The 27,653-nt window shown below is 44.8% G+C and overlaps 1 long non-coding RNA gene across 1 annotated transcript; it reads right to left on the reverse strand.

The window, feature by feature from the left end:
• LOC140456789 (uncharacterized) lies at window positions 1-27,401 on the reverse strand. Its single transcript, XR_011953126.1, has 3 exons — window positions 27,281-27,401; window positions 21,800-21,923; window positions 1-86 (listed from the first exon to the last, which is right to left on the reverse strand). It is a non-coding gene; the product is annotated as an uncharacterized lncRNA (long non-coding RNA).
• Between the last annotated feature and the right edge of the window lie 252 nt (window positions 27,402-27,653).

Genomic DNA, 27,653 nt, shown 5'->3' on the forward strand with positions numbered 1-27,653 from the left:
GCTTTTGTGGACGTTGAAGTAATCTCGTCACGTTATTCGTTCTTCTCAAGTGTCGTTGTCCTTTTTTCACTAGATCTCCCGTTATGCTGATGGAGAAGAGAAGGAGAATGGTCTATCAGCAATGTTGTGCATTTCCCCCAGACAGATGACACTGCTCTAAACTGGGTGGGAACCTTACAACAGGCTGTTAAAGTGTTGTTGCTGCTGTACAGTACCTAGTGAGATCGCATCTGGAGTCTGGTGTACACATTTAGTCTCCTCACTGAAGAAAGGATATTATTACATTGGAAGCAGCTCAGAGATGGTTCCCTCAACTAATTGCTTCAACGAAGATGTTAACTTGTAAGGAAAGGATGATCAGGTTGATCCAATACCCATTGGAGTTTATGAGAATGAAAGATGATCATATTTTTACATAGAGCACTGGAAGGAGTCAGCAACAGAGGACAATTACACAGCCAAATAGGGGAATCCATTCCACGTCTCCGGCCTGTTACACAGGAACAGCAGAAGGATATTCAAACCTTCAAACCGATTACACCAGAACAGAATGAGACTATTTATTTCCTGGAGCCTGTTATACAGTAACAGGAGGAGACCAATCAGCTCCTCGATCCTTGAACACTAGACCCAGAGTCGGCTGTGCTCCTGTATCCTGTTACACAGCAATAGGACCAGTCCATTCAGCCTCCTCAGGTCTGTAACACAGGAACTGGAAGATACTGGAAGAGGTCATTCAGCATGAGAATTAGAGAAGGGGATAAAATTATTTGAGACATGTTATGGAAAGGAAGAGGTCATTCACACATGTATCTGTTATATGGGAACACGAGAAGACCAACCACTCCCTTGATCCCTTTTCAGGGATGCAGGAGGTAATTGTTCAGTATAAACCTGTTGTGAAGGAGTATGAAGAGACACTTCAGCTCGTCCTGTATCCTGTTACACAGCAACAGGAAGATTTCGTAAGACCTCAAGCTCCTGACATATCATCAGGTGGAGGAGAAACAGGTCTTGAAAATGTAAATCAGGATGTTCCGTCTACATTGAGACTATAATGTAGGAACATGATGGGGATATTCAGCCCATTGAGTGTGTAAACCAGGAACAGAATTATTCCATTCAGACACTCATGCCCCTTGCACAGCGATTGGAGCAGATCTTTTTAAATCTTTGTGCCTGTTATACAGGAACACGGGAAAGGGAACGTAGAGGTTATACAACGGGTAGGAATTAGGATAATCATCATCAGTAATGAATAAAATTAGTGAGCAAACTGTTGGGAATTAAGGGAAATTGTGAGAATCCATTATTAATTAATTAACAACAGGGGATTTGCAACGTCAAAATGGAATACATCAGAATCAGCATTGTCTTTTAAAGAATTTATTTGTTCGAGTTCTTTAAATATGTGACAAGCAAAGTAGACAATAGGGATCCTGTTGGCATAAAGTATCTGGAATTTGAGAAAGCATTGATTAAAGCGCTGCACAAAAGATTAAGCTGCAAAATAAAGGGACATCGGTTATTCGCTTGGATAGAGGGCTAGTGAGCCAATAAAATATAGAGAGATGGAATAGTTGTTTCGTTTAATGGTTGGCACCTTTGGGGATTCTATAGAGTTCAGACCATATGGCCCGACTATTTCCAATCGATTGTATTACTTGGACGAGGCCAGAGAAAACACGACAGCCACATTTTCAGCTGATACTAAAACAGGTAGCAAAGTAGGTGGATGCAATGATGATGTAGAAAATTTACAAATGGAAATGAGCAGTTTAGATGAAAGGGCTAACATCTTGCAGGTAAAATTTAATGTGGAACATTATGGGATTATCCATTTCGATCAGAGGAATCGAACTTGTTATGGAAATGGAAAGCAACTTCAGAGTGTTTATGTGCAGAGGGACCAGGGTATACTTGAGCATATCACACAAGTCTCACATGCAGGTACAGCAGGGAATGAGAAAGGCAAGTGCAATTTCAGCACTTATTCCAAACCGAATCGAATATAAAGGAATGGAAGAATTGCTGCAGCTCTGCAAGGTATTAGTGAGACTTTAAGTGCTGTACCTTGTACACTTCTAGCGCTTTGACTGCAGAAGGATGTAGTTACAATGAAGGCAGTTCAGAACAAATTCATTAGACTGATTTCAGAGATGAATTTGTCTTTTGAAGAGCATTTGAGCAGTTCAGGCCGATACAATCTGGGTTTAGAAGAAGGAGAGGAGACCTCATTGAGGTTTGGTGTATGTTAAAGGTGATTGACAATGTCGGTATGGAGTGGATATTTCCTCATGTGGGGCAAACTAGAACAAGAGATCATAGATTTAGGATTAGGCAGAGCAGACTTAAAACAGGGGTGAGGAGACCTTACTTCTCTCGAAGAGTTGTGAATCTGTGAAATCACTGTCTCGGAGTGCAGTGAGTACTCGGACATTGAGTAAATTATGGGATAGGGAGAGCGACAAGAAAGTGGGACTGAGGCCACGTTGACATCAGCCATGATTGTATTAAATGGCGGAGCAGGCTCGCGGGACTGGATTGCTGACTGATGCTCCTCGTTTTTATTCAGTCCTTCAACTGTGCTGCACCGGAATGGGGAGGACTGGTTATCAAACAGGAATCAGGCACTCCGGATAAATCTGTTTCAATCAGTTTGACAGAGCGTAGTGAGTGGATAGGGAAAAACAATGACTGCAGTTGCTGGAAACTAGTTTCTGGATTAGTGGTGCTGGAAGAGCACAGCAGTTCAGGCAGCATCCGAGGAGCAGTAAAATCGACGTTTCAGGCAAAAGCCATTCAGGAGCGAGTGGAGTCAAACTGTGACCAGCGCTGAGTCCTCAGCTCTTTACAATCTATATCTATGATCAGGAGGAGTTGAACAGATGTACTGCTACTACGTTTGGTGATGACACTAAGTTGGCAAGGCATTAAGTTAGCAAAAGAACGTGGACAGTCTGAAAATTGATATAGACAGGTAAAGTCAATGAATAGTAGTTTACCAGGTGGAATATAACTGAACATACAACATGCAATTTGTTTCAGGTAGTTTGTAAGGCAGTATTATCCTGTAATTGAGAGGAATTACAGGGCTAAGTGAAACAGCGTGTTCTGGAGGTTTCACTCTGGCCCGTTCAGGCATGGGATGTGTTGATCCATCTGATATTCACAGTGGCACCTATGCTGTCAGTACAAACGGCATATTTTGATGCAGTTGGTTGGTGGTTGAAAGTGGCGAGGAGGAGCGTGTTTTGAGCAGTGTACAAAGGGCCTGCATCTGAGATTCCATCCTTTCTTTCCAAATGGACATCCGAGGACTATGGGAATGGCTGTTTCTGAATGACGAGGCTGTGGCTGCGGCCAGGACAGTGGGTATTCGCTTAGATGATGTACAGTGCATGGGCACACTGCAACAATAATGAGGTGAGAATTCCTTCAGTTCCTCTAGATCTCCTCATTGACATGGGGACCCCACAGAGCTATGTACACCATCGGGAATCCTACTATACTGGGAAAACAAGGATACACCCTGCTGAGGAGAAAATATTCACCTCATCCACCATATATATCCTACATTTCCGAACAGTGACATTGATGCTGAGATACTGGGAGATGGTGGATATGTCACTCATTTCTGCCTGGAACGTTCCGGATCATAGAAGCTGAATGAAGCAGGGACCCGAACAGCCACTGGCAGCACCGTCTCCCCCTGGTATGAAGATGTAGGTCGTGTTGAAAGAGGTAACACCGCTCTGTAACCAGCTCCTTGTTCTGTAAGGTCCCCTCACACACTGCTCCTGGGTTAAGTGTCCCTTGGGAAGCTGGTCTTCGCAAACCCCGAGTGGACACAGCAGATCCCTTTCGCCCACACACTCACTCTGTGATTTCAGAGCTTCCCCGTCTGCAGCCTCTGCTCCATTTTTTTGTGGTCCCTGTTACCCACCCAGATGCTGTAACTGCAGTACGACCATAAGACATAGGAGAGGAAGTAAGGCCATTCGGCCCATCGAGTCCATTCCGCCATTCAATCATGGCTGATGGGCATTTCAACTCCACTTACCCGCATTCTCCCTGCAGCCCTTAATTCCTTGTGACATCAATAATTTATCAATTTCTGCCTTGAAGACATTTAGCGTTTTGGCCTCCAATGCACTTTGCGGCAATGAATTCCACAGGCCCACCACTCTCTGGCGGAAGAAATTCTCCGCATTTCTGTTCTGAATTTACCCCCTCTAATTCTACGGCTGTGTCCACGGGCCCTAGTCTCCTCGCCTAATGCAAACAATTTCCTCGTGTCCAACCTTTCCAAGCCATGTATTATCTTGTAAGTTTCTGTTAGATCTCCCCTTAATCTTCTAAACTCCAATGAATACAATCCTAGGATCCTCATCCGTTCCTCGTGTGCTCCATCCAGATTTGGATCACAAAATACTCAGGCATCTCTGAATGCCTGAGGCAGCTCACAGCACGTCCTCGAGCATACAATCCCCAGCACCTCTGCTAACGTTTCAATAACAGGACACAAACAGAAACCCCTCAACTGGAAGGGTTATAGACCAGATCAGACCCCCTCATCATATTTTCCTTTTTTAAAACATAGATGTGAATTGGATGCTCCAGATGTGTTGTGACTGGTCAACCCTCTCAACATTAAGCAGAATGCAATCAATTCAAACGGTCTAGTTAAAACACAATCAAAGAGAAGAACAATTGGGGATAGCTTCTCGACTGGAAAATTTGTGCAAACAATAGATACATCACCTTCTATTCATTAACTGTCCTAATACAGGAACACCCCATAAACATGCCTCTTGACGAAAAGGTAAATTCATACAGAAATCTTACGTGCAGTTCTCCAATCCAGGAGGAAGAAACTTCAAGAGAGTTTTCAAGGAGAAGAGCAGATTGGGATCATGCATTGAAACTTCCAACCCTTCTGGGATCATCAGCAGCTTCTAAATGCTGCCGCTAGAAACAAAACGAGAAGACCTGCTGTGGGAGAGCTGACCACTGCCTTTCCATTGTTAACACCGTTTTAATAAAACCTAAAGGCCTCCTCAGTTATTTACTTCTGCTATTTCCAGGCGCCAGTTTGGCATCTCTGTCTTTAAGACCTCTCTTCAAAAAGAAACCCACGAGAAAATAACCTTTTTAAAGTGACAGTATAGTCATAACTCCCCCTTTGAAAGAAAAATGAACCATCAATACACAAAGATAGCCTCATTTTAAACCCCTTATTCTTATTGTTATAGTGGACTATGATACATATATATTGCTTCTACACTAAGCATGCAAACATTCACAACTCCATTCTATTTCTGTCAGTTTACTCCAGTCACAAAACGCCTCTGCCTTTCTTCATCCAAGTCTTGTCACCTTATCAGCAAGGACGGTTTCTCGCCCTGTCACCTGTATAACTTCTACATTGAATGGCAGCAACAATAAATTCTATCTGAACAGACTGGAAGTTTTCGCCTTAAATTTCTCCAAAAATATTTAGGTGTTACGATCAGTATTTCTATTTGTCTCAGACAACGTTGTTGGCAACTTAAATGCTGAAATATTGTAACACCAACACCAAGCTCAAGGCCTCCTTCCCAACTGTAAAATATTTCTGTTGATGGTTTCACCAGACACTCCAACTACACGTTACATAATTGAGCAAATCTCATCTCTCCAGTCGTCCTTCTGAATGACATATCTTGTCATGTCTCAGCTGAAAAGATTGACATGCCTCCGTACCTCTCAATGCTGTAACCTCCTCAGCTGCTACAACTGGCCTACACCAATAAACCTTACTCTCACAGGTATATGTTTTAAAAAGATCATGCACATGCTTCTCAATCCCTAACAGAAGCCAAACTTTGATTTATGGATAATCATCAGTCATTTCTGATTCTAATCTTGCCATTCTAGCTCTTCCACACGAGTTCTCACGACTGGAGGAGGCGAATCTTTGAACTCCTCCCAAGTAAGAATCTCTCTAAGAGTGCCATACTTTTGCTCTGCATTGAATGCCCTTATGCACCTTTCGAAATTACTTTGTTTGATCCTTTCAATCTCAATGTATGTTTAACCAGGGATGCTATTTTAGATTCCTAAAACGCTGTCTGTGGGCTTCTGGCCTAAGCTCATATACACTTCAGATGTGTTTCTTCACCTCCTCATTCTGGTCAGATACCTCCTCTGATAGTGTTGCAAATACCTCATTCCTTATATCTACCAGCTTTGTTTGGATCAACTAAATTGATACGGTTACTGGTCAGTGCATTCGTTTAGCCACTTCCTCAAATAAAATTAAAAAGGCTTTCGCATCCTTCTCATCAAATGTAGACAATGCCTGGATGCATTTAAACAGATCCACATCACACCTTTGTCTACCATAGGTTTGCTTCTGCTCAATATCCTCCCATCTCAGCCTAGCATCTACATTCATCTCTGCCTTCTAAGTCGACTTTCTACTCAAATTGTTAACATTTGAGGTTGAAAGTCTCTCTCTTTCAACCTTTCTTCTTTATTTTTCTGTCTTTATTCTTCCTCTACTTTTCTTTTGATTATGCTAATAATCATATTTCAAACTGATTCAATTCCTTTTACTGTTCAAGCTGCCTCATCTACAATTGAATTTTACCCATTTCCAAAAATCCTGATGGCGTTTCCACCAAACTTAAAACGCCAAGCTAAAGCTATAATCATCTCTCCTTTTGTCACAGAAGGTTGTTGTGGATTGATGGGCCAAATGGCCTGTTTCCAGATGGTAGGGATTAACGTTCTGAACCCAATTTGGAATTGTCGGTATCGAATCAGGCTATGGACCAGACCAGACTGCCTTAAAATAGTTTAAGTTGATAGCCTGGTTCTAACCTTGTCTTATAGTAAAGGTAGATGTGAAATGGGTGTTCCAGATGCGATTCGGCTCATCATCTGGGCGGCACGGTGGCACAGTGGTTAGCACTGCTGCCTCACAGCGCCGGAGACCCGGGTTCAATTCCCGCCTCAGGCGACTGACTGTGTGGAGTTTGCACGTTCTCCCCGTGTCTGCGTGGGTTTCCTCCGGGTGCTCCGGTTTCCTCCCACAGTCCAAAGATGTGCAGGTCAGGTGAATTGGCCATGCTAAATTGCCCGTAGTGTTAGGTAAGGGGTAGATGTAGATGTAGGGGTATGGGTGGGTTACGCTTCGGCGGGGCGGTGTGGACTTGTTGGGCCGAAGGGCCTGTTTCCAAACTGTAAGTAATCTAATCTAAAAAGCACAGAGCTTAAAGCAAGACACAATTTATTTAAGCACTCTAATAAAAACCTATACAAAAAGGAAGAGGGATGTAGAATAACTTTACAACTGGAAATCTTAATAGAATAATGGATACAGTACCTTCTACTAATGAAATGTTCCAATGTACTAACTTCTCATAAACTCAGCCCTTGCCAAAAAGACACATCCAAGGCCAGTCAGTATTGCATGTAGTTCTCCAATCCAGGAGCAAACAGCATCAAGACAGATTTCAGAGAGAATAGCAGCAAGGGATCATTTGCTGAACGTCCATCCCTTCTCCCATCCCAGGCATCTGGTGATTGTTACAACTCAGAAAAACTGGAAATCCTGTCCTGTGCCAGCTGACCATTGTTATCACGATTTTTTAAAAATCCGAAAAGCCTCCTAAGTTATTTACTTCAGCCGGTTGCAGTAGGCAGTGTCGACCTTTAAGATCTCCCTTTCAAGAAAAGGAGCAAATAACCTTTCTAAAGTGACAGCATTGTCAAAGATGTTAGACACCTGGTCCTTTACAACAGTAGTCAAGGGGCTTCATTGTGTTACTGACCACACGTTCCACTCAGAGGGACAAACACAGACGTCAGACGTTCAGTGGACAGGAACAGATCATCTTTCAAAGACGTGAGTCAAAACTGCTGAAACCCCGATCCAACATGGAGCACCGAATGGGATACACGGGGAAGTGGACAGCAGCCCGATACACACCCACCCCCACCGAACATGGAGCACCACATGGGACACGCCGCGAAGTGTGTGACCCTCACAACGCGCAGCCCCGCACTCCCTCCACTCCAACCCTGACCTCACCATCAAACCGGCAGATAAGGGAGGCACAATGGTAGTTTGGCGCACCGATACTTACACCGCTGAAGCTAGACACCAACTCGTGGATACCTCCTCCTACTGCCCCCTTGACCATGACCCCACCTCCCACCACCAAACCATCATCTACCAGATCATCCAGAACCTCATCACGCCAGGGGACCTCCCATCCATCGCCTCTAAACTCAGTCCCACAACCCCGCACCACCCGTTTCTACCTCCTACCCAAAATCCACAAACCTGACTGCCCCGGCCAACCCATTGCCTCAGCCTGCTCCTGTCCCACCGAACTTACCTCTGCATACCTCGACACTGTCCTGTCCCCCTTAGTCGAAGAACACCCCACCTACGTTCGGAACACCACCCATGCCTTCCACCTCCTCTAAGATTTTTGCTTCCCGGCCCCCAACGCCTTATCTTCACGATGGACATCCAGTCCCTATAGACTTCCACCCGCCCTTAAGAAGGCCTCCAGTCCTTCAGCTTCTTCCTCTCCCACCGACCCAACCAGTACCATTCCACTGACACCTTCCTTCGACTGACTGAACTGGTCCTAACTTCTCCTTCGATTCCGCCCATTTCATCCAAACCAAAGGAGTAGCCATGGGCACCCTCATGGGCCCCAGCTATGCCTGCCTCTTCGTCAGATATGTGGAACAGTCCGTCTTGCAAAGCTACACTAACACTAGCACCTTTTCCTCCGCTACATCGATGATTGTATTGGCGCTAACTCGTGCTCCCACGAGGGGGCTGAACAATTCATCCACTATACTCACACCTTCCACCCCGACCTCAAATTTACCTGGATCATCTCAGACTCCTCCCTCCCCTTCCTACACCTCTCCATTCCTTTCTCGGGCGACCGACTCAACACAGACATTGCTATGAACCGACCGACTCCCACAGCTACCGAGATTACAACTCCTCCCACCCTTCCCCCTGTAAAAACGCCATCCCATATTCCCAATTCCTTCACCTCCGCCGCATCTGCTCCCAGGAGGACCAATTCCAATACCGAAAAACCCAGATGGCCTCCTTCTTCAAAGACTGCAATCTCCCCTCAGACATGGTTGACGATGCTCTCCACCGCATCTCCTCCACTTCCCACACCTCCACCATTGAACTCCACCCCTCCAATCTCTACCAGAACAGAACCCCATTGGTCCTCACCTTCCACCCCACCAACCTTCGGATACATCGTATCATCCTCGGTCATTTCTGCCACCACCAAACAGACCCCACCACCACGGATATATTTCCCTCCCCACCCGTATCAGCATTCCGGAAAGACCACTCCCTCCGTGACACCCTCGTCAGGTCCACACCCTCCACCAACCCAACCTCCACTCCAGGCACATTCCCCTGCAATGACAAGAAGTGCAAAACTTGCGCCCACCCCTTCCCCCTTCACCTCCCCCCAAGGTCCCAATGGATCCTTCCATATCCATCAAAAATTCACCTGCACCTCCACACACATCAAATACTGTATCCGCTGCACCCAATGTGGTCTCCTCTACCTTGAGGATACAGGCTGCTTACTTATAGAAGGTTTCAAAGAACACCTCTGGAACACACGCACCAACCAACCCAACCTCCCGTGGCTGAACAATTTAACTCCCCCTCCCACTCCACCAAGGACATGCTGGTCCTTGGCCTGCTCCATTGCCAGACTCTGGCTACATGACACCTGGAGGAAGAGCGCCTCATCTTCCGCCTAGGAAGCCTCCAAACACACGGGATGAATGTAAAAATCTCCAGCTTCCTCATTTCCCCTCTCTCTACCTTATCTCAGTCCCAATCCCCGGATTCAGCACCGCCCTCTTAACCTGTAATCTTCTACCCGACCTCATGGCCCAACCCCTGTCCGGCCTATCACGCTCACCCTCACCGCATTCCACCTGTCGTATTTCCAGCGCCCCTCTCCCTAATACCCTCCCAACTTTTATCTCAGGCCGCATGGCACAGCAGCCTCATTCCTGAAGAAGGGCTTATGACCGAAACGTCGATTCTCCTGCTCCTCGGATGTTGCCTGGCATGCTGCGCTTTTCCAGCACCACACTTTTCAACTCTGGTCTCCAGCATCTGCAGTCCTCCTTTTCTCCTAGTTGGTCACACACCAGGAAGTGAACAATAGCCTGACTCGCACAGCCCTGTCCATGCAGCACCACATGGGACACATCAGTAACAACAACCTGACACACATCACCTTCCCCCATCCGTGGAACACCACATGGCACACACTGGGAAGTGAACAGCCTGACACACACCATTTCATTGTCTCTGAGCTTCACAATGTCCGCATACACTAGAGAGCCAATAACCAAGGCCAGGGAAAGATGCAGAGAGACAGAGAGATTCACTTTAAATAAAGAAACAGACAGTTAATTAACTGAGAACATGCTGTAGAAATGTGGAGAAAAAGACTGGGTGATGGGTCTAACTGGAGGATTAAACCTTTAGAGCATAAAATTATAAGAATGAGAACATTGAACAAAGGTATTTTCATATCAGCTGAAATGGTTTATTCATAAAATTCCGATTCGTTTTCACAGAACACTTCAAGCAGCAGAAACTGGGAGAAGACCAACATAGAGAGCTGTGCAGACTATGCCAGTGCATTGCTCAGTAAACTGGATCATCTGCCTCGCATGAGGAGTATTGCAAAACTTTACTCTCATATGGGAACGATACACACATCAAGGGCGTGTGTGTGTGAGTGTGTGTGCGCGCGCGCGTGCTTGGTGGGGGGCGTATTTAAGGTGGTTGAATGTGAAAATCATTGCTTGAGAGAAAATATACTTAAAGGAAACGAGGTTAAATATGACTAACGGCAGGGTTTTGGATAATTGACACAGAGAGACTGAGGGAAGTTTCATGGACAGATGAGTGAAAGTGTTTGGGAATATTAAAATAAAGGCATTGCCACACACAATAGCGATATAGATCAGCATGCACAGCAATGTCAGATGGATGGGATTTTGGTCTGATTTCGAATCAGATTTGCTTCTGCAGGTTTCAACCCGAGAGTGTCAGCAGCAGGTTGTTGTCATCATTAAGTCTGTATTTCACAGTTCAAGGTTCAAACAACAGATGGGTTCAGCCAGTGAAGTACATTCTGGAGCAGTGAGTAGTTAAAGTTAATAATGGTCAGGGCATGATGTCAGAAATCAGCTCATGGCCAAAGCAATCACCAAAGTTGTGATTCGTCTGTGTCAAACACCACCTGCAAGTTACTCGAAGTCGAGTGTGTTTGATGCAAGTTCAACATCACCTCTTTACTCTTGAACTACCAGTATTTATAAAGACAGGAACACTGCATGCTTTACCTATGTTTAATGTGCTACAAACTTCAATGGTCTTTGCACATACTGTGCTTCTGTATTCCTGCCTATTTTATGTTGTCTTTTAATATTCGTGCTGGAAATTTGCATTGTCTCATGTTTCAATGTGCCAAACTTCATCAATCACCTCTCTACTGTTTCGAAGAAGTTGGCGATGTAGGTTTAGAGTTCTGTAAGGTTTGCCTCACAGTTTACAATTTAAGTGCTGTGTCAACCGTAAACTTTGAGAGGGTCCCTGCACACCAGATGTACATCGTTCATACATATCAAAATGAATGAGGTCCCCAAAATTGAATCCTGCGGATCTTTACAGAAAATCTTTCTCCAGCCTGAATTAAAAATCTAGTGACCATTCCTCTCGATTCCCTACCAATCAGTCAATTTTGTGTCCAAATTGATGCAGTCCCCTTTATTCCATGAATGGATGAATGAATGATTTAATGTCACTCATATCGAGGGAAAAACGGTGAAACATGTTTGTTGCCTGTGCCACAAAGATATTCGTCATCAATTTTGAACGTTTCTAGTGACAGAGTTTCCTCCTCTGTCAACATGACCTGGGTGGGTTCGGCCACTTATGTAAAGACAGAGATGAAGTATTCATCTCACACTCAGCCATTTCCCTTCTTCTCAGTAAAAATCCTCTTTCAAGTGTTGGATCAGCCTTGCTCCACCTTTTCGCACGCTCCCTTAGAGGTCGGATAACTTTATGTTGGCTCTCTGTTTCCTCATAAATTTCTTCGCTCTACCATCTCTACCCTAAACCTTCAACATTTCTCCTGGTTCACAATTGTGTTCTCTATCTGACAGCTATTCAATTGTTCTTCTCCACCTTAACCTTTTGCTCCATTGTCATCGAGGGAGCGTTGGGTTTGTTTACCCTGCCTTTCCAGTGTGAGGAACTATTCCTCGAACGGGCCCAAGCCATTGAAGGGACCCCATTATTCAATTTGTATTTTTCTGACCAACTTGGTGTTCTGGTCATAACTTCCCAGATTCATTCTTGCCCCAATGAAGGCATCTCCCAGTCGATTGATTTTTCTCAAACTCAGTCAATGCATAGTATTCTCTTCCGTCATTCTGAACGTTACAATAAAATGATCATCGTGCCTGAAAATATTCCTACCTGATACTGGTTCCACTTTCCCCACCACTTTTCCAAGGTTCAACTGTACATTTTCCCTTGGAGTGGGCACATACTCCTGCAGTAAGCTCTCCTCCATGCAATCCGTCACTGCCCAGACACGGTCAGTATCCCAGTCTGTATCTGGATAATGCAAGTTTCTCAACACGATCACGCTGCCATTTCTGTACCTTTTCCATTAGATGGCAGCCCACAGACGGTCCGTCACCACATAACTTTATACTTTATGTTCTATAGCTCCAGCAAAATTCATTCTGAACTTGGAGGCATCCCCTTTCTCTCAGACTCATTAACTAACACTATCCTGAACCAATACTTCGACCCTTCATCCTTTTCTTTCCTTTATATCATTTCTGAATATCTTATACTTTGGACCCCATACATCAGGAAGGATGCATTGGACCTGTTGCACGTCTAAAGGAAGTTCACAAGAAAAATATCAGGAATGAAAGGCTTAAAAGATGAGGAATGTTTGAGGGCTCTGGCACTATACATGATGGAGTTTAGAGGGACAAGGGGAGTTCTGATTGAAACTTACAGAAACTGAGTGGCTTGGGCAGAGTGGACGTTGGGAAGATGTTTCCATTGACAGGAGAGATGAGTAACAAAGGGCACAGCATTCGAGAAAAGGGAAAACCTTTCAGATCGGAGATAAAGGGAAATGTCTTCGCCCAGAGAGTGGGGAATCTGTGGAACTCATTGTCACAGATGGCTGTGGATGCAAAGTCATTGAGTAGATTTAAAACAAATGTAGAAAAGTTCTTGATCGCCATGAGATCAAAGGGGGAAAGAAGGAAAACGGGCTTGAAAAACCGATCAGTCAAAATTGAATGGTGGAGCAGACTTGATGGACGCAGTGACATTCTTGACCCCACTATCCTGCAATTACATCGACAGTCACAGAACCACTGACACCTTCTTCAATTTCCTGACTGGCCTGTGCCTATTGCTCCTTCTTCCTTCTCCCTCCCCTCCTGTACAGTCAGGCCGCTTGTGTTATCACAGACATGGGTCTGACTGTCCTCCCCTGAGCAGCCAGCACCTTCATCAGCTTCCAAACTGGGAAACTGAATTGGGAGGGAGTCTCACCACCCCTCTCCGCCCAGGGTAATCCTGTATTCCCAGATTGTATCTCTTGAATGATCACCCATTCCCTTCCTTCTTACAGGCCGTTATGACAGCAGTGTGATCCCCTCCCTGTCTGTGTTATCCACCTAACTCTCAGCATCATAGATGTCTTACAGAATCTCCAGTCATTAAATGACCCGGTGTTTGTCTCGAACACCAGCAGGGGCTATGACTTCCCAATGTAACAGAAAACGTTTTCCTTTGACCAACCGGCACTACCATGACTTAAGCTGAAACGTGTTTAGTCTTACTCAATGAATTACGTTGTGTAAAGTTAATAACAGTGGCATACGTTTAACATGCATTCGCTTATCGGCCTGTAGCTGACTGAGATTCTTTATGATACTGATTCAGACTTTCATTTACTCCTGATACATCAGCCTTCAGCCCTGCTTCCAGGAAAGAAAATGTCAATTTGCTGCAATTTACAGCAAGTAACGGTTTATTATGAGCAAATGAACTCACTTTTTCTTCTGTGAAGACGCTTATGTTTTTTTCAAAATCAATGCAGGGGATCACAGCAGCAGAAAGATATGTCTCTCCTGCTTCCACTCCACTCTGCTCCCTCACAGGGTCACCGTCTCGGTGACACCCAGGTATGTGTAGTCCCTCACGGAGATATTTCTGTCACTGACAACCACAGTTGAAATGTTGGGCCACAGGGCGGTGTGGTTGATTGGTGCGGGTGTCCCAGAGATGTTCCCTAAAGCGCAATGCTAGGAGATGTCCAGTCTCCCTAATGTAGAGGAGACCGCATCGGGAGCAACGGATCCACAATATGACATCCCAACTCTCCTTTCAATGCTCTGCCCAATGAAGGTAACCATCCCAAACGCCTGATTCACCAGCCTGTGTACCTGTGACACCACTTTCAAAAAACTGTGTACCTGCACCCCTGGTTCACTGATTGACCACACGACCCAGGGCTCGAACATTAACTGTGCAAGTCCCACCCTGGTTTGTTTCACCAAAATGGAACACTTCACATTTATCTAATTAAACTCCATCTGCTATTCTTCAGCCCACTAACCCAGCAGTATTGTTCATCTTGTTGTATCAGAGATAACCTTCTTCACTGCTCATTTTACCACCAATTTCAGTGTCACCCAAAAACACTTACTTACCAGGAAACCAATATTCCCTTCCAAACCATTTATCCAAATGATAAATAACAGTGGACCGACTACACCGCTGGTCACATGCCTCCAGTCAGAAAAATAACATGTCTCCCATCACCCTCTGTCTTCTACCATCAAGCCAATTTTGTATCCAGTTGACTAGCTCCTCCTGAATGCCTTATCCTTTTGCATTGATCTGAGCTTATTACCCAGTTTACCACATGGAAGGTAGAACACAGAACAGTACAGCACAAAACCCTTTGGTCATGATGCCATGCCAATAATTTATCCGACTGTAAGGTCAAACTTACTACATACCCTTCATTTTACGATCATCCATGTGCCTATCCAAAAGTCTACTAAATGTACCTAATGTATCTAATTTTACTACCACAGCTGTCAGTGCATTCCACCCACCAGCCACTGTGTAAAAAACCTACCTCTTACATCTCCCCTTAACCATCCTCCAATCACTTAAAATCATTCTCCCTCATAATAGCCATTTATGCCATGCAAAAGTGAAGTCTCGCATTATTCACTGTCTACGCCTTACACCATCTTGTTCACCTGGACCATGTTACCCCTCACCCTTCTTCACACCAATGAGAAAAGCGTTACCTCCCTCAACCTTTCTTCATAAGACATGCTCTCCAGTCCAGGCAGCATCCTGGTAAATCTCCTCTTTACCATCTCTAAAGCTTCCACATCCTTTCTGTAATGAGGGAACCTGAACTGAACACAATATTCCAAGTGGGGTCTAACCAGGGCTCTATAGAGCTGCAGCATACCCTCATGGATTTAAACCTCAATTCCCCCAGCTAAGAAAAGTCAACACAACATATTCTTTCTAAACAACCCTATCAGCTTGGGTGGCAACTTTGAGGGATCTATGGACATGTAACCCAAGATCCTTCTGTTCCTCTACATTGCCAAGGTTCCCACCTTTAACTCTGTAATCTAAAATCAAATTCGACCTTCCAAAATGAATCACTTCACATTTTTCCAGACTGAACTCCATCTGCCACTTCTCAGCCCAGCTCTGCATCCTCTCAATGTCCTGTTGCAACCTACAACAGCCCTTCACATTATCCACCACTCCACCAACCTTTGTGACAGTGGCAAACTTACTGACCCACCCTTTCACACCCACATCCAAGTCATTTATAAAAATCACAAACAGCAGGGTTCTCGGAACAAATCCCTGCAGAACACCAATGGTCACCGAGCTCCAGGATGAATGCTTTCCATCTTCCATCACCCTCTGTCTTCTGTGAGCCAGGAATTCTGTATCCAGACAGACAGGTTTCCCTGTATCCCATGCCTCCGTAATTTCTGAATTAGCCATAAACGTGTTGTGTCACATTCTCGAAGGATTCAATAAGATTTGAGGCATGATCTGCCCATTACAAAGCCCCATGCTGACTATCTCTAATGAATCATAAATCATGTCTCTCAGAGTCGTCCTCAATAATCTGCACACCACAGACATAAGGATGACAGGTCTGTAATTCCCAAGATTATCCCTATTACCTTTCCTGAACAAGGGAATAAAATTTGCCACCCTCCAATCATTTGGTATGACTCCAGTGGACAGTGAGGGTGCAAAGGTCATCGCCAAAGGTACAACAATGTCTTCCCTCGCTTCCTGTCGTAACTTTGGACATATCCCTTCGGGTGCGACAGACTTATTTATTCCAAGTATTACAAAATTCTCAGCTCATCCTCCTTCTTAACATCAACCTGTAAACATGTATCAGTCCTTTTCATGCTGTCCTCACAAATGACAAGGTCCATCTCAGTCGTAAATACTGAGGCATAGTATTTATTAAGGACCTCCCCTACCTCCTCCAACTCCAAACACAAGTTCCCTCCACTATCCCTAATCAGCCTTACCCTCACTCTGGCCATGCTCTTGTTCCTCATGTAAGTGGAGAATGCCTTACAGTTTTCCTTAATCCTTCCCAACAAAGCTTTTTCATGCCCCCTCAAGCTGTCCTAAGTCCATTCTTCAGTTCCTTCCTGGTACCTTCAGAGAATCCCTACAGTGTGGAAACAGGCAATTTGGCCCAACAACTCCATACCAAGACTCCAAAGAGTATTCCACCCAGACCCATTCCCCCACCATATTACTCGACACTTTCCATGACTAAAATGCCCAAGCCTACACATCCTTGAAAACTACGGGTAATTTAGCACGGCTGATTCACCTAACCTGCACATCTTAGGGATGCCGGTGGAAAGCGGAGCACTGGGAGAAAACAAACGCAGATGATGGGAGAACATGCAAACTCCACATACAGTCGCCGGGGGCTGGAATGAAAATCAGCTCCCTGGTGCTAGGAGGTAGCAGTGTTAACCACGGAGACACCCTCTAGAGTTCTACTCGATTCTTGCTTCCTCAACCTTAAGTCAGCTTCCTTCTTCCTCTTGACTAGACGTTCTACATCCCTTGGAATCTTGTCAAATTATTTGCTGAGGTCCGTGTGGACAACATTGACTGCTCTACATTCATCTATCTCTTGGCAACGTCCTCATTCCTGTTGAAGGGCTCCGGTCGGAAATGTCGATTTTCCTGCTCTTCAGATGCTGCCGGACCTGCAGTGCTTTTCCAGCAAAACCCTCTCACGTCTGATCTCCAGCATCTGCAGACCTCACTGTCTCCACCACCTCGAAGAGTCAATCCAGTTTGTGAAACACTGTTATCCTCTCACAAAGCCATGTTGACTATCTCTAATCAGCCCTTGCCCTTCCGAATATACGTAACTCCTTTCTCTCAGAAGCTCCTCCAACAACTTACCCTTCACCGGGCTGTAATTTCCTGGTTTTTCCCTTCAGCTTAAAGTGATGGAACAGCATTAGCCGCCCTCTAGTCTTCCAGAACCTCACTGCGTCTGTTGATAATGTAAATATCTCTGTTAGGGAGACTGCTATCTCTTCCCTAGCTTCCCACGATGTTCCAGGATCGACCTAATGAGCTCCTGAGGATTGATCGACCTTTATTTGTTTTAAGATTACAGCACTTTCTCTTCTCTGTTGAGGATTCTTTCCAAGACATCACTATTTATTTCCCCAAGCTCCCGAGTTTCCATGTCTTCCTCCATAGTAAATACTGACAAGATTTTTTTTTGCTAAGATCTCACCATCTCCCCTGGTTCCACACATAGGTGAGTTCATTGATCTTTAACGGGCCCTATTCTCTACCAGGTTACTCTTTAGCCCTTCTTGAAACTTGTGCAAAGGCTTCTGAAAATTCAAATAATCCATAACCTCCGTACCACCACATCTCCAACACCCTTATCTACTCTACCATTTATATTCACACCAACAAATAAAATCCAACAGGCTCAATAACAACGTCTCTTGTATAAAATGTGTTTCTTAAGGTCCACGTATCCTTTCTAACACATTTCAGCATGCTCCTGACTTACTGTCAGGCTAACAGTAATTGGTTTCAGACTGACAACGAAAAGGGTTGTGGAAGTTCTTGTTTATTAATCTGAAAAAGGTAGCTCACAGGGTCAGCAGGTAATAGAGAAGGTAAATCAAATGCTGACATTTATTACAAAGGGAATGGCATCTAAAAAGAGGGAGATCTAGGATAAGGTACAATTCAGACCACACCTAGAACATTATGAGCAGTCTGAGTGCCCTAAGAAACGACATTGTCACATTGGAGGCAGGCCGGTGAAGGGTCACTCAGCTGGTCCTGAGAATGGAGGGATTTTCTCATGAGGTGGAGTAGATGGAGGTTGAACCCATTGACATTCAGAAAACATGAGAGAGAAATTGAATGAAACATTCAAGATTCTGGGGGGATCTGACAGTTTAGATTACTTACATTGTGGAAACAGGCCCTTCGGCCCAACAAGTCCACACCGCCCCGCCGAAGCGCAACCCACACATACCCCTACATTTACCCCTTACCTAACAATACAGGCAATTTAGCATGGCCAATTTACCTGACCTGCACATCTTTGGACTGTGGGAGGAAAGCAGAGCACCCGGAGGAAACCCACGCCGACACAGCGAGAACGTGCAAACTCCACACAGTCAGTTGCCTGAGGCAGGAATTGAACCCGGTCTCCGGCGCTGTGAGGCAGCAAGGCTAACCACTGTGACACCATGCTGCCCAGATGCCCGGAAGTTAGAAAACAGAACCGTACAGCACAGTAATAGGCCCTTCGGCCACCATGGCTGTGCTGTCCATGATGTTATTCTAAATTCGTCCCATCTACCTGCACATAGTCCATATCCCTCTATTCTCTACCTGTTCATGTTTCTGTCCAAATGCCACTTCAATGCTATGTTCATATTTCTGCTTCTCCGACCTCCCTCAGTAACTATCATTCTCTACGTTAAAAACGTGTATCACACATCTCATTTAAACTTCCTCTTTCTCAGCTTAAATCTCTGTGCTCTACTATTTGAAACTTACACATTGGAAAAGAGATTCTGACTATCCACATGACCTGTCCCTGCCATAATTTTATTTTCCTGTACCTGGTCGCCTGTCAGCTTCTGATACTCTCACAAAACAATCCAACTTTGTTTAATTTCCTCTTATACCTAACACTCCCTTCAAAAACCTAGCACAGACAACATGCTGACAAACCCCTTTTGCACTCTCTCCAAAGGCTCCACAACCTTCCTATTGTGTGGAGATGAGAACTGCACACAGTACTCCAAACGTGGCCAAACAGAAGTTTTGTACAATTACAACATCAGATGCAAATCACTATACCCAACGTTGTGACCGATGAAGGCCAGTGTTCCCTTTGCTTTCTTTCCTATCTGAAACACTTCTGTTGCCATTTTCAGGGAGTTACTGACTTGCACCAAGATCCTTCTGTATATCAATGTCCCTCAGGATGCTAACTTTCTTCTTGAATTTGACATGACCTCAGACTTGTCCAGATTAAACTCTATTTGTCATTTCTCTGCACATCTTTCCTACCGATCTGTAACCTCCTGCACCCTTGGATCACCTTGCTCATTAACCACAACTCCATCAATTTTCATTTCATCTGCAAGAATTATCTCTGTCACTCCAGTTCGTTTCATGGTGTGAGAATCTGTAACCAGGGGGCAGAAAATCCCAGCAAGGTCTCACCCATTTAAGATGGAGATGAGGAGGAATGTCTTCACTCAGAGGGTAGAGACTCTGTGGGAATTCCTGACTGCAGGGGGCTGTTGAGGCTGGGTCATTAAGAATATTCACAACAGACTTGGTCAGATTTTAATGAATCGGGCAAATAAGTGTTTTGGGAAAAGGCAGCAAATTAGAGTTGAAGGTCATCAGATCAGCCATGATCTGATTGTAGGGCAGAGCATCCTCAATGGGCCAAATGGCCTAACTTCGCTCCTACATCTCATGGTCTGAGCTCAAACTCAATATGTCCTGCATAACATTATGGGTCTCTGTTCACAACACTCCTTTATCGTGGCATTATTAGATATTTATTATTACATAGCATTTGATCTACAATAGACAATTTTGTTGTTGGCTCCTTGATATGATGTTATAGAAAACCATCTCGTATACAATCCACGATTCCATCTATTGCAGCCCTGATACTCATCAGTTATCCACTCGGGATGGAGACCACTGTCACACACAGTTCCTGTACTGCCCTTGCTACAACTACATTCAGTGTCCTGACTGTAACCATATTTACATTACCATTAGTGGTTGGTCCCTATAAAAGAACTCTGGCCAATGATTGCTGCTGTTTGTTCATTCCCAGCTCCACCCAAATAGCCTCCAAATTTCGGACTTCAGTTCAACGTGGCTATCTCATTGATGCATTAACCTCAGCCTTTCTTCACAACTTGTTGGCTTTTTGCCTAGCCTGCCGAGATCCCAACAACCTTTCAATATTCAGTTCCCTGCGATGGTCATTCTGGATCTACATCTCCAGCATGACAGTTCGATCATATCTGTTCACTGTCATTCCATCTGCCTTATGGCGAATGGAGGGAGTCATTCCTCAGTAGTTGTAGTTTTAACAGATAGGTAGAGGTTACAGAGATAGGGAGTCTTACAGGATCTCAAGGATGTTAGAGTTAAACGGAGTTACATCTGGTCAAGAGTGTCAGTGGGACAAAGGGGCTTGGGTAATTGGAGGAATTTACAGAGATAGAGAGAGCTGGGTTATACTCTGGAGATAGGAATGGATGTAGGGAGAGGCAGCCAGAGAGAGAGGCACAGACAGTGGGTGTTTCAGGGAGAAGAGTATTATGTATACTAACAGAGATATGGAAGGTTGTAGTGACTGAACATGTTCACAGATATAAAAAGACTTCTAGGCTCTAGAAAATGCAGGTTGCTGGGTTGGAGACGGTTACACAGATGGGGAGGGTTGCATAAACTGAAAGAGGTTCCTGTGGTCAGGCGGGTTGGTGGGGTGCAGGTGAAGTTTAAATAGATTAAGATCGAAGAATTGGAGAACGATAACGAGGTTACAATTTTTTCACAGATAAGGAAGGTTTGTAGGAACTGGAGACATTTACCCAGATAGGGATGGATGGAGAGATTATAGACAAAACACATTGGCATGGAGGGTGGCATTGGTAGGAGGAGCTTACAGGGATAGACAGGACTCAGCATTTACATGGATGAAGGAATTCAGTATCTACTGGAGAAGTTTAAGGATTAGGGTGTTAGGGATTGGAGAACCTGACAGAGATAGAGAGCATTGTGTGGACTAGAGAAGATTCCAAACAGAGGAAGGATTATTGGGACTGGAGGATATTAGAGAGGTCACTAATACAGCATGGGCCAGGCCTGTTGCCTGGGACCTCCTGTACTGTCTCAGGGAGTACCAGTACAGCGGAGGGGAAAGCAGGACCCTCACAAGATGGTGGGAATTAAGCCTAGAATGTAGCCCAGCAGTGTATCTTTGTACTGTCTTCTGGGTCTGAATATAGACGTCTACTACCTCCACCCTGTGCTGTTTAGTGTGATTGATCTTACCGGCTTCAGGATTTACTGAAGGCTCCAGATCTCCCTCTCCATCTCCATCTCCACCTCTCACTGGCTGACCAAGCATTTGCAATGAGGTGATCGATGAAACAGGAGTTAGAATCACCCTGATTACCTGCATGAGTCAGAAAAAGACAGAATGGGAAATTAGACTGTTGCAGTGAAGATAACTCATGTAGAGTAGCACTGAGTCCAGCAGAGACCACGAAAAACCCAGTCTCCGTCCCTGGTCTGTGCTGTTGCGATTCGGTGGATTCTTTTGGCTCAGGATCTCAGACCAGGTGTAAGAGCGAGAGGCGCTGACAGAGGCAGCAATTAGATCCACCTAGCGAGGGATACCACATGGAGAGATACTGAGTGATATCACCAGAGTGCAGGAAGTTTTTAGGATGAAACCATGGTGGCAAAAGAAGAGGTTCTGATGCAGTGAGCACTGCTACCAGTACTCAGGGATGAGTCAGCTATTGTAATGGGATGATACAGTGCTGGGAATAGTTGACCAGGATTATGTAGAGTACTTTAAACTAACACAGACAAGGAGGGACTTGGAAAAGCTGAAAGGAAATTCCCATTTCCATAGAGAAAGATTGAAATATTGAAGCATGGGGCTGTGGCTGAGGAGAAACAGAAAGAAACAGAAGAGGCCTAGTTTAACGAAAATTGTACATCAGCAGATAAGTTTGTGAGAGGAAATTGTGATTTAAAGAGTAAATTACTATTTATTAATTTGAATGCACGAAGTATTTGCAATAAGGGATATGCACGTGTGACTTGTGATTTCTATCTAATCACCATCAGGGAGACATGGTCACAGGGTGAACAAAAGGTGGGGCATTAATATTCACGGCTACACAATATTGTGGAAAGTCAGGCAGAATGGGAAGGAGGATGGGAAACTCTCATCGCTAGGGACAACAATGGGATGATCAAGAAAATTTGTGGCCTCAGATTATCAATCATTAGGAGACAAAATTCTGGGTAATAAGAGTCAGAACACAGAATTGGAAGGACAGTCCTTAGACCCTTTTCAGCATTACATTGTAAGGCATGGCATTGGACGGGGAATTATTGGAATTTGTAAAAAAAGGCAGTAGGACAACTGAATTCAACTTTCCTATCTCACCATCTTATTGGTGATGGGTCACAGACGAGGCTGACTCTCTCCCACTCTCAGGGGGAGGGGGAGTCTGTAGGTGGCTGTACAGACCAATGTGGCCTTCCACAGACTCCGTTATACTTGGGGGAGAAGGTGGCCATGGGAAGGGGTGGGTGAGATGTTGGTGTGACAGCACGCTCCTTGTGCTGTTTTCTTCTGGATTCCCCTTTCTGCCCACAGCAAGTATCGAGGTGTTCGATACCTTACCAATGCTCTTCCCCCACTTCGGACAGTCTTGACCCAGTAATTCCCAGGAGTTACCAAATTTGATTAAGAGCTGCTGAGAATACAAAAATAACCGAACAATTCTGAAGAAGTCAATGCTTTAGAAATATGGATTTTTTTTAAAAAAGGGATCACTAGGGGTCGACTAGCAGGGTGAGTGCAGTAGGAAGAGGAAACATTGTCAGGGTTTAATCAGATGATAGGAACAGGGAGAGTTGAAGGCGCTGGAGGTAGTAACAGTGTTACAGAGAGAGGCAAAGGCCTGAACAATGTTACTAAGCCAGTATGAATTGTTACAGCTGGAGTGGTTTGCAGAGGTAGAGATGGACATGTATTTTCATTGATTCCTTCATGGGCTGAGGATGTCACCGGTTGGTCCAGTGTACATTACCCCACTGCTAATTGCTCAGAGGTAGCTCAGAGTCTGACATATTACTGTGGGTCTGGAGTCACATGTGACCACTTCAGGTTAGAATGTCAGATGCCCTTCTCTCAAGGACATAAGTGAACCAGTTGTGCTTTTCCACATAATCAATAATGCTTTATGGTGGCTTCACTAATGTTCCGTACAGCCACAACATGACATCCCAACTCCTAATCTCAATGCTCTGACCAATGAAGATAACCATCCCAAATGCCTGCTTCACCAGCCTGTCTACCTGTGACACCACTTTCAAAAGAAAACTGTGTATCTGCATCCCTGGGTTTCTGATTGATAACACTACCCAGGGGCTGAACATTAACTGTACAAGTCCAGCCTGGTTTGCCTTAGCAATACGCAACATCTTGCATTTGGCCACATGTTATTCCTAAACGCATTGGTCTAGCAGTACTGTTGACCCCATTGTACTCTTAGATAACCCTCTTCGCTGTCCACTTTACCACTAATTTCAGTCTCACTCACAAACCTGCTAACGATGACTCCTGTATTATCATCCAAACCGTTTATATAAATGATACACAACAGTGACCCAGCACCGAACCCCATGGCACACCGTTGGTCACAGGCATGCAGATTGTGTAGTAACCCTCTCTGAACATGCTCTGTCTCTTACCGTCAATCCTGTTTTGTATCCAGTTGGTGAGCGCTCCCTGGTTATGTGTGATCTAAACATAATAACAAGTCTGCCATGCAGACCCTTGTCCAAGGCCTTGCTAAAGTCCATGGAGACACCATCCATTGCTCTGCCTTGATCTGTTATTTGTCTACCTCCACAAACACTCAGTCATCAGTTTCCACCCACAAAGCAATGTTGATTATCGCTAATGAGTTCTTGCCTTTCCAAATGTATGATGATCCTCTCTCAGAATCGAGTCCAACAAATTACCCTCCCATCAGTCTCACTGGCCTATAGTGGCTGTCACTGATACAAATATCTCTGCGAAGGGCTCTGTAATTCCTCCCTAGCTTCTCACTAGGCACTGGGATACATCTGATCATGTCCCAAGGTTTTATCTAACTTTTTGCATGTTAAGACATACATCACCTCCTGTTCTCAAATTTAATCTCTCTTCAAGATATCACGATGTATTTTCCCAAGTTTTCGAGCTTCCATATCTTTCTTCACAGTAAATCCTAACGCAAAATATTTGATTTGGATATTCCACATCAACAGTGATTCCTCATAGACAGCCCCATTGACCTTTCAGGGGCCCTATTCTCTCTCTCACTACTCTTCAGCCCTGGTTAAAACTTGTCAAAATGCTTCTGAAATTTCAAATATACCCCTCCTGCCACTAGCCTCCCCCACCCTTACCTATTCTGCCATTTATGGTGACACCAAAATATAGAATTCAGCAGATTTAAAAATATACTCCTTTTAAAATATCATGCATCTCCAATTGTTTCTAAGTGTCCAGTTATCGTTTATTGCCATATCCTTTATAATACACTCCAGCACGTTCCTGATTTACTGTCAGGCTAACACTGTTTGGTTTCAGACTGACTGCACAAAGGGTTTTGGGAATCATTGTGTACCAATCTGAAAAAGGTAGCTTACAGGGTCAGCAGGTAATTGAGAATGTAAAGCAAATGCTGCCATTTATTACAAATGGAATGGAGTCAAAATACATAGATTTCTTTCTAAAACTATACAAGGTACCAGTCAGCCCACCCCTCGAATAGTATGAACAGTGTGAGTTCCCGAAGGGAAGCTATTCTTGTATTGGAGGCAGGTCAGAGAAGGATCACTCAGCTGATCCTGGAGTTGGTGGGATTTTCTCATAGAAAGAGGTGGCGTAGACTGAGGTTGAACCATTGACATTTCAAAAAATCGCAAAGAAATTGAACAGAACATCTAGGATTCGGAGAGGCTCTGCCAGGTAGATGCCAGGAAATTCGAAAATCCAACAGTGCAGCACAGCAACAGGCCCTTTGACTCGCCATTTGTGGAGGCTGTGGATGGAGTGATTTGGTCAGCTTAAGGAGAAGGGAGAGAAGGAGTGACTGGGGGAGGTGAAAGAGATAGGGAGGGAGGGAGTGAATGGAGGCGGTTACAGAAATAGAAAGGGATGGATTAACTATGGGAGGTTACAGAGATAGAGGGGCTTTTGGAGTCTGACCGAGACTTAATGAGATAGGGATGGTCAATCATCCTGTGGAGGCTGGAGGAGGTGACTGAAAAGGAATGTGTGAATGGGTTGGATAAAGTTACTGTGACAGGGAGGATTATAGGATGTAGTGTTCATTGGAGAAACATATATTGTCGTCTTTTCCAGAAGTGGTCATAGGCAAATGTTTCTAAAGACTCAATGAGATTACATGCACAGGCAGGGGAGTAGGAAGAGAAGAGTTTACTGAGATTTGGACTATTTTGTAGAGATAGAAGAGATTTATTATGACCATGAGGTTTGCAGAGATGAAATGACGTGATAAGGAGGCGAGTAGGGATAGGATGACGTACAGTGATAGCGAGGAACTGGAAGAGGTTGGATGAAGTTAGTAATACAGAGGGGTGTTGACACTGGATGGTTCTTCAGACAGAAGGAGGTTACAGAAAGAGGGAGCTGTACAGAGTGGGCTTGGATACAGCCATAAAGAGGATGTTTCAGGTACATGGATGGTATTAGTGCTTTACGAGGTTACAGAGTCAGGAAGGCTAGTAGTGATGGCAGGAGGTAGAGTAAGGAAACATTGTCGTGTTGGGAGAAGGTCACAGCGACAGACGATATCACAGAGGATGGATGCGGTTGCAGACATGGGGAAGGTTAAATTGGCTTCAGAACACTATACACAGGGAGGGTTGCAGGGATTGGAGCATGTTACACTGGCAGGAAAGGCTGAAGGGACTGGAGGAGTTTACTCAGATAGGGAGGTCTGTTCGGATAGTATGATTTCAGGGGCCATGTGGTGATGAAGGACAGGAGGCAGGAATGTTATAGGGATTGAAGGTGATAGTGATATGATGTGCTGTAGGGGCTGGAGGAAGGTACACAGATGGGAGTGGTTGGTAAAGTCTGGAGGATGCTACAGAGACAGGGCGGGCTGTGGGTATTGTGCAAGTTGACAGTAATAGGGATTATTGTAATGACTAAAGGAGGAGATTGCTGGGATTGGGAACATTATTCAGATTGGAGCAGTTGACAGAGACAGGGAGAATATTCAGCATTGGAGTAGGTTTTAAATATACAGTGGGATTGTAGACAAGGGAGGAAGTTACAGGGATAGGAACTGTTCTCAGAGTAAGAAGCATTCAGGGCACTGGCTCAGATAAGGTGGACTGAAAGGTGAGTTTCCGTGCTGTATGACTCGATGATAGGACAACAGAGAATGTATGAGAGGGACCAGGGAACAGAAGGATCTTAAGCTTCAATACCACTTACATAAGGGAGGCCTGTTTTCCCCTCTGTTGTACTGATGCTCACTGAGACAGCACAGGCCTGGATTGATAACTGTGAACTCGCTATACTGTCTCAGGAAGGCTCAGGACAGCAGAGCTGGAAAATAATCCTCTTACAAGAGGGTGGAGATTGAGACTGGGAGCTTTATGACCTGTGTTTGCCCTTCAGCACTGTATCTATAACATGTGCTGTGAGCTGAAGATTCTCGCCCTTTAAATGTCCTCTGCTCTGGTCACTGTGAGTGATATTACCTCGCTACAGGATTTATTGAAGGATCCAGATCTCCCTGCGCTCCAGCTGACCCACTGCATTCGATGAGGTGATGGACGACCCATCCAGCAGTTGGGAAGTCTATTGAGTCAGGACCTTCCTGATTACCTGCAAGAGGCAGAGAAATAGACAGAATGGGAAATTAGACTGATGCTGTGAGGGTTACACATGGAGATTGGCACTGAGTCCCACAGAGATCTGGAAAATCCCAGTTTACATCCCTGGCCTGTGCTGTTGCATCTCTCTGTAGTAGAGAATTCTGTTGGCTCAGGATCTGGTGTAGCTGCAAGAGGGAGAGGTGCTGACAGAGGCAGCAATTAGACCCTCAGTGAGGGATACCACATGGAGAGATAC

The sequence above is a fragment of the Chiloscyllium punctatum genome, chromosome 31 (assembly GCF_047496795.1).
Source record: "Chiloscyllium punctatum isolate Juve2018m chromosome 31, sChiPun1.3, whole genome shotgun sequence".
NCBI classification, from domain to species: domain Eukaryota; kingdom Metazoa; phylum Chordata; class Chondrichthyes; order Orectolobiformes; family Hemiscylliidae; genus Chiloscyllium; species Chiloscyllium punctatum.